The 6530-nt window shown below is 45.4% G+C and overlaps 1 protein-coding gene across 4 annotated transcripts in view; it reads left to right on the forward strand.

Moving 5' to 3' along the window:
• The window catches only part of si:dkey-91i10.2 (uncharacterized protein LOC555224 homolog), a 92510-nt gene that overhangs the window by 20731 nt on the left and 65249 nt on the right, over positions 1-6530 (forward strand). The window contains exon 1 of one of the 4 annotated variants that reach the window (XM_050049428.1): positions 4442-4535. The exons of the other annotated variants lie outside the window; for them this stretch is intronic. The gene's annotated coding sequence lies outside the window, so the exon portion shown is untranslated. Of the gene's footprint in view, positions 1-4441; positions 4536-6530 lie in introns of those variants that run through there. 4 annotated transcript variants of the gene reach the window in all.

The following is a 6530-nucleotide window of genomic DNA, read 5'->3' on the forward strand; positions in this document are numbered from 1 at the left end:
TCTTAAAATAGCTGCTGTTTGTGGCACTAACCCAGCAGGAAAGTCTCAGTAAAGTCTCAGTAAAATTCCACCATGTTTGGAGGCACTATCCCAATAAAACACATGAATGGGTCACTAAAAGACGTCCTGTTTTGTTGTTTGTTGGTCTCAGCAGTCGTCTGTGGTGGTCTGCAGCTTGGAAGCCGTCTCGCCTGGGTGTCACATGATCCACCGTCTCCTCCACCTCCAGATGACAAAGTCAGCTCTTTTGTCACTTTGGAAACACTGATATCACATGTATAATATGTACAAACGTATTTGTGGTTTGCAGAAACATTTTCTTCTGGTGGCTGGCTGTGATGTCAGAGGTCTGTCATGTGGTTATTTGCATGTGGCAAGTTTCTAACCTGAGCAGCACCTGCAGTCATATTACCGCCTGTCACTGCAGAATTTAAATGGTTATTAATTAATATAAACGTGAATTTAAACCTCATCAGGTTGGCAGTGATGACATAATGTATACTCACCAAAAACACACAGACCTCCGCCTCCACCGTCTGATCAATGTCCTCCTGCGGTCGCTGTATTGATCGTTGGATGTGTGACAGAGCAGCTAAATATTGGCGAAACAGCCGTGAACGTTTGAGTGTGTCTGTGGTGATGGCAGGTAGCCTTGAGATGCAGAGCAGCAGGTACTTAGTGAACACACTCTCCACAATGAAGGGCTGAGTTGAGCGCCGATAATGGCTCCACCAACACCTGATATCTCTTTCTGTTCGCAGTGGATGATGGAGTCAGATCAAAATAAGCAGAGTGAAGAAAGTGTTTTTGGCGTGCAAGGACGGAGGGAACAAAAGAAGGCTCCAGTGTTATATTGGCAGAAAGATGGAGCTGGAAGTGACCCATGTTTTCTCTTGTAGCTTTGTCTCTGTTTGACAGCAATCCACAGCTCTGTTTGTGCTCTTGTTACATGGACACAAACACACCACGAGCCGTCTGGCTGATGCCCGCATGGTGCCTTTCGTGACTGTTATTCCCACAGGAAGTCAGGGTTGTTGGATGCCCCTGGAGACCCTCTACATATGCCCAACAAACAGCACACACCAACACACTGCAGCAGGGGACAAATATCTTAGCGTCGTTCTGCGAGGCACTTACGCAACATTCATGCCTCGTGTTTGATGCCTGTTGAAATGGTTCTTTCTGACGACACATGTTCGTCCGACCGAGCAGAAGATCTGATTAGACTCTGAGCATCCAGCTGCGTAAATGAATGTGCATTTCAATGAGGAAAATGGGATTTTATTGAGATACAGGAGAGACTTCGTATTAAAACCAGCCTGGTGAAAAGAGAAGCCAAGCGCTCCGTTCATTTTCATTATTCATGATCGGTGAAGGAAACGTATTGATCAGTGTCAATCATATTTTTCCTCTAATGCGGCATCCTGATGAATAATTCTGCCCTTCACAGGTAATAACACTCATATCTGTGATGTAGATAAAGGTCAGTGGTTTAATATGGACACATTTATTTTAGTTTCATCTCAGCATTAATATGTGATGATGTCCACAACAGATTCTCCAAATTAAACAACAGAGGACATCGACTGTTGGTGACCTCCAGTGTTCTCTGATCTGATGCTTCAGTCGACAGGGTGACATTGTTTATTTGTGCCTTTTTAAACTATTTCAAAAATAAAACTGTTAATGATGTGGCCGACAACAACTTGCTTACGCTGGGGATAGATCATGGTTTTATATACACTTTTAGACATAAGGGTTACAAAAGGGTTCCCCCTGAAGGGCTGAGTTTCTACCCAGAGGCATTTGCTTCTGAAGAACCTTTTTTTTTTTTTTAACACAAGGGTTCGTCAAGGGTCAACTCATCCTCACTGTGACCTCGTCACATGTCCACGTTTGGTCATGGACTTTCCACGTCCACATATGACGTCCAAGGTACCCTGGGTGTGTTGGTTGTTGACGTTCTGGGACGCCGTGTCAACTTCAGCCTGTTACATGCATTGTCTGTTTTCAAAATACACTTCTGTTTTCACAGGAAGTGCACAGTTTGCATACAGTCTCTTTCAAAATAAAAGCACTACGTCATTACAACACCGCAGAATGACGGTTTTTTTTTTCCTTTAACAAGAAACACACATGGTTGGGTTTAGGAAAAAAGAACAGGGTTTGGTTTTACAATCTTACAGGAAGTGAACACCGGCCTCCTGGGTGAAAGTTGGAACCATCCGCCACCCCTCCCACCTGCCCGACTTGGACTTCTTTCGTGTTGACATTCGTTGTTATCCCGCTGTGTTTCTCCACGATGCCGCCAGATCCTGTTAAACAATAACAGCGACCGGCTATGTATCATTCTGACGTGAAAGGGCGGCTTTTTTGTTGGTGTGTGACAGAAGTCACTGACCAAGCATCAGATTTCAATGACTTCGGAGTGAGATCGGGTTGCAAGGCTTCCTTGTAAGACTTATGCCCTCTATACACTGTGCGATTTTAGCAGTCTTATAAGACCATTGCATGACACACTGAGACGTGGATCTAATAAACTTTGGTACGACGTCAAGTTTGATGTGTGCAGATTGTACGATAGCCGTTTACTACCGTATCGCAGGTTACGACGTACATCAATCTGCAACGTCATCAGCGTACGTCATCCATCTGCGCCACCATAGGTAGCTTGCTCACCTGGAAGTTGCAGTTCCTCCGCAGTTTCCTTCCATGCAGCGTCTTTTTTCTGGCGGTCATGATAGCAGCTGGAGGAAACATCAGATCAACAAGGCTTCTGCTGCCACAGCTCCACCAAACTTTCCACAGACTTCTTTTTGTTCGTTTTACCTCCATGGCAAGCGATCATTTGTTTGGGTTTAGCGCTGGTGTCGCGGTGACCATTGCGTCATTTCCTGCCACACTTCTATTGGTTGATTAGTAGACGTAGGTCGTAGCAGCTGTCACACTGTGAGATAGTCATCCTAAATTTCTGACACTGTCAGAATTTTATCTCAGGTTATCTTTGGTTGCAAGACGTTGACAACGGCCGTCCTTGAACCTGTCTCACAGTGCGACGTAAGACCACTGTTTTAGAGCCACGACCAAAGGGCCATAAGGGTTCCTTAAGGAACCTTTTTTAATCCAAAGAACCCTTTCTGGAAGAAAGAGTTGTTCAGTGATTGTTGAAAACACACTGTTCAAAGATCTTCACCCTCAGATATTCAAAAATTTATGAGGCAGATGTTTCTGAAAGCCCCTTCATCGATTTATTTTACTTGTGTTCTGTCATAATAAATATATTGATACCATTTTTCAGCCAATACAACACCACACAGTCTGGTGATTTTTTAGGGTTTCCAACCCTACTGCACTATTGAAAAAGTAAAGGCCTGTAATTATTATGATTTCACAAAATCTCCTCCCCCTTAAAACATGACTGTGAACTGTGAACGTTGTTGGTCATGTTGGACCCCATCAGCCTTTAGGAGCCTTTTAGGAGATGTTAGTGCCAGTGTGGGGTTTGCATTGAAAATAGTAGGGGTGTGTTTTTTTACACGCGGCGTTCGCTGCCGGTGTATTTTGGCCTTTAGAATGTGGAAAGGTTCTAGATAGAGACTTCAAGAATGTTGTGGGTAAGACTGTTACACCACAGAAGGGTTCTCTGTAGATCCTCTTGTAGTTTTTTTTTTTAGGTGGAACCTTTCACAAAGTTTCTACCAGGAACCAAAAAGAGTCGTCCACTGGGGACAAACTGACGTACCCTATATGGTTCTAGTTAGTACCTTTGATTCTAAGAGAATAAGTACTTTGTTGAGGTTAAATGATCTCTGCTTATTTCCCATCATCTCTCTGCAGTCGACGTATTAATGACAGCATAACAGGAAAGATAATTAAAGAACTTCAAATCATTTATTTAGACACAGTATCTCTGTACGTGAGGTTCGTCACAGTTTGTCCCTAGAGAGATGATGTGTCATGTGATCACGTCAGGACGCTCCAGAGTCTCTGTCACATTTTGGGATCCTCCAGGTGACACATCAGGTGTGTTACTGAGAGCTCTGGACTGTGGTGGATTAGTTTCCATCCAGGACACTGTGTGAACTCCTGAATGTGATCCAGGTCGCTGGTCTGTCAGAGCAGCTGTCACGTCGTCCCGACTGACGAGAGTGAAACCAAAGAGAATTAAGGATTAATCAGGACTTCCAAACGTGGCCGGTGACGACACGCCAGCAGCAGCAGCAGCAGCACCTGCCTGCACTCTGCCCTGTGTGTGTCTGCAACAGAAAGCACCTCACAACTCGAGTGCGACAGCCGCTTTCTGGTTTCCATGCCAACCACAAGGGCTGTTCACGTTGGAGCATGCTCAGTTTGGCTCCCTTCCTCTGTAACAATAGCCAGTGAGAGGGCTCACATACACACACACACTCTCACACACACTCTACTCCAGCTCGCAGTGGGAGCGAGACGGAGAGGAGAGGAGAGGCTGCCTGCTGCGCTACGGAGCTCATAACACACACACCGACCAACAAACACACACTCCTCCAATAACAAAGGTGAGTACACAAACCTGCAGATATTCCTCTGGATGTTCGTCTTTTATTGGCTCCTGTCGAGGAGTTTGAGCCTCTGTGGAGGAAGGAGCTGCAGAGTGGAGACAGTTGTTGCCGGTGGAGAAACTAGAGATAAAGAGGAAGCATGTGCTCGGCTTTGTGAGTGACAGGACTGCATGTATTTATCACTGTGTTGTATAACGGCATCATCACACTCAGATCCTCCCTGCGCCAGCCTGGTTCGGCATGGATCTTTTGTTTTTATGAATGGTGAAAGCAGGTTGTTTATTCTGTTTAATCGGAGGTGTAGTAGTTGACAAAGCCGGGATCGCTCAATAATTCATGTTGCCTTGTATGGAGGGAAGTCAGGGGATGACAGCAGGTGTAATGTGATGCTTTGCATGGACACAGATAGCTCTTTTTTCTCTTCTGACAGCTCAGCTTTTTACAACCCTCTGTTTGCTTATTCAGAGCCTCATATCAGGCATTTTAACGCCTGTTTGCATGTTTGACCTGCAGATATCACTCAGAGGGTGAAAGGCTCTCCCAGAAGAAAGGAAGGACAGATCCAGCCCTAGATGTTGAGCCGTCTCTGAGTGTTATATGATCTGCAGGTGGAGGGAATGTGAGGAGCGTCTCCTCATGCCTGGCTGACCCTCTGAAATCTGTATGTGGTCCGTCTGCCTGTGTGTGAGTGTGTATCAGGGACGATCAGCGCGGAAGATATCTTCAATATTATCCTGTGGTCTCGCCCCATTTCTCTCTCAGAGGCTCACTTACACACACACACACACACACACACTCAGTCGCCACCCGCCTCCTACAAGATTAATTGTTGTGGCTGATAAATTCGTGGTTGGTCGATAGTGTATTCCTCTGCAGCCGACCGCCGGCCCGCCTGTGTTTGTGTGTTTGTTGGCTGATCTCAGAGCAGCATGAATATCAACCGGCCTGATTATGTAAACTAGAGGTGCAGCCAGGGCTGGGTGGGACAGCTCCAATCAATATGATGATATCAATGGAAATATATTTCACATTTTTTATTGCTGAATGATGATTTGGAAGATGTATGGAAAAAAAACCTTATTCAGTCAGTCAAAGAAAACTTTATTTCCATTTGCAGTGTTATATTTGGCAGTGTGGCTCTGTTCTGGGGCCTCTTCTAAGGCAGAGAAAGCACACCTCTCTGCCCTTCCACTCACCTACGTAGAAAGCCTAAGACAAAGAAAGCAAACCTCTCTGCCCTTCCACTCGCATACGTAGAAAGCCTAAGACAAAGAAAGCAAACCTCTCTGCCCTTCCACTCGCATACATATAAAGCCTAAGACAAAGAAAGCACACCTCTCTGCCCTTCCACTCGCCTATGTAGAAAGCCTAAGACAAAGAAAGCAAACCTTCCTGCCCTTCCACTGGCCCACATAGAAAGCCTACGACAAAGAAAGCACACCTCTCTGCCCTTCCACTGGCCTACGTAGAAAGCCTAAAACAAAGAAAGCACACCTCTCTGCCCTTCCACTTGCCTACGTAGAAAGCCTAAGACAAAGAAAGCACACCTCTCTGCCCTTCCACTCGCCTACGTAGAAAACCTAAGACAAAAAAAGCAAACCTCTCTGCCCTTCCACTCGCCTACATAGAAAGCCTAAGACAAAGAAAGCAAACCTCTCTGCCCTTCCATGCGCCCACATGGAAAGCCTAAGGCAGGGAGAGCAGCAGCAAAGACCCCCAGGAACAGAACACAGCAGCATCAGTGACAAAGAGAAATGATATTGATAAGTCAGACACAACATGAAAAGGATGAGCTGGGGTGAAGGCAGGTCAGAGCAGTTTAAATAGGGTGTCCTGAATGAGATTCGCCAATTGGTTGCATAGAAAGGAATCATGTGATCTATCAGCCGACTCCCTTCACCAATCAGCTAATTCAATCAATCAATTCAATCAATTTTATTTATAAAGCCCAATATCACAAATCACAATTTGCCTCACAGGGCTTTACAGCAT

The sequence above is a fragment of the Epinephelus moara genome, chromosome 7 (genome assembly GCF_006386435.1).
Source record: "Epinephelus moara isolate mb chromosome 7, YSFRI_EMoa_1.0, whole genome shotgun sequence".
Taxonomy (NCBI): Eukaryota; Metazoa; Chordata; class Actinopteri; order Perciformes; family Serranidae; genus Epinephelus; species Epinephelus moara.